We start from the raw sequence: 721 nt of genomic DNA on the forward strand, positions 1-721 counted from the left end.
CATCAGGCAATGCTTCTTGTGAAAAGCAAAACCAGAACGGGTGTGTCTTTTTCTTAGGGCAGGGCAGCTGTAACAAACACCTCCAATCTCATCTCATTGATTGGACTCAAGTTGGCTGACACCTCACTCCAATTAGCTCTTGGAGATCTCATTAGTCTAGGGTTTTACATACTTTTTCCACCTGCACTGTGAATGTTTACATGGTGTGTTCAATAAAAACATTGTAACATTTAATTATTTGTTTGTTAGTAGTTTAAGCAGACTGTGATTGTCTATTGTTGTGACTTAGATCATCAGATCACATTTTATGACCAATTTGGCAGAAATCCATATCATTCCAAAAGGGTTCACATACTTTTTTTGCAACTGTATGTGTGCAGATGATCATTGGGACATATGATTTTACTCTTACATTTGTGGGGAACAGGTGTTTTTACTGTGTGGGGACAGTGTTTTGGGGGCACTGTGATTTTTTTCATTGTGTAGGTACATGTGTGGGGACCCTGGGCCGATGATCAGTGTGAAAAGCTGTAAAAAAACAGCTCATACTCAATGATCACATTCTGGTTTCAGCGATCTGCTCTCCTCTTCTCACTGAAAACGTCCATGTGAGAGTCGATCGCCTTGCCACCGGCTCTCTACTTACATCACATGATGGCTGGTATTGGACACGGGCGTCAAGTGATCAGGAGGGCCAATCACAGAGCCCTCCTGTCGATCA

The sequence above is a fragment of the Lithobates pipiens genome, unplaced genomic scaffold (assembly GCF_037356315.1).
Source record: "Lithobates pipiens isolate NorthernLeopardFrog02 unplaced genomic scaffold, aLitPip1_a1.2 Scaffold_22, whole genome shotgun sequence".
Taxonomy (NCBI): Eukaryota; Metazoa; Chordata; class Amphibia; order Anura; family Ranidae; genus Lithobates; species Lithobates pipiens.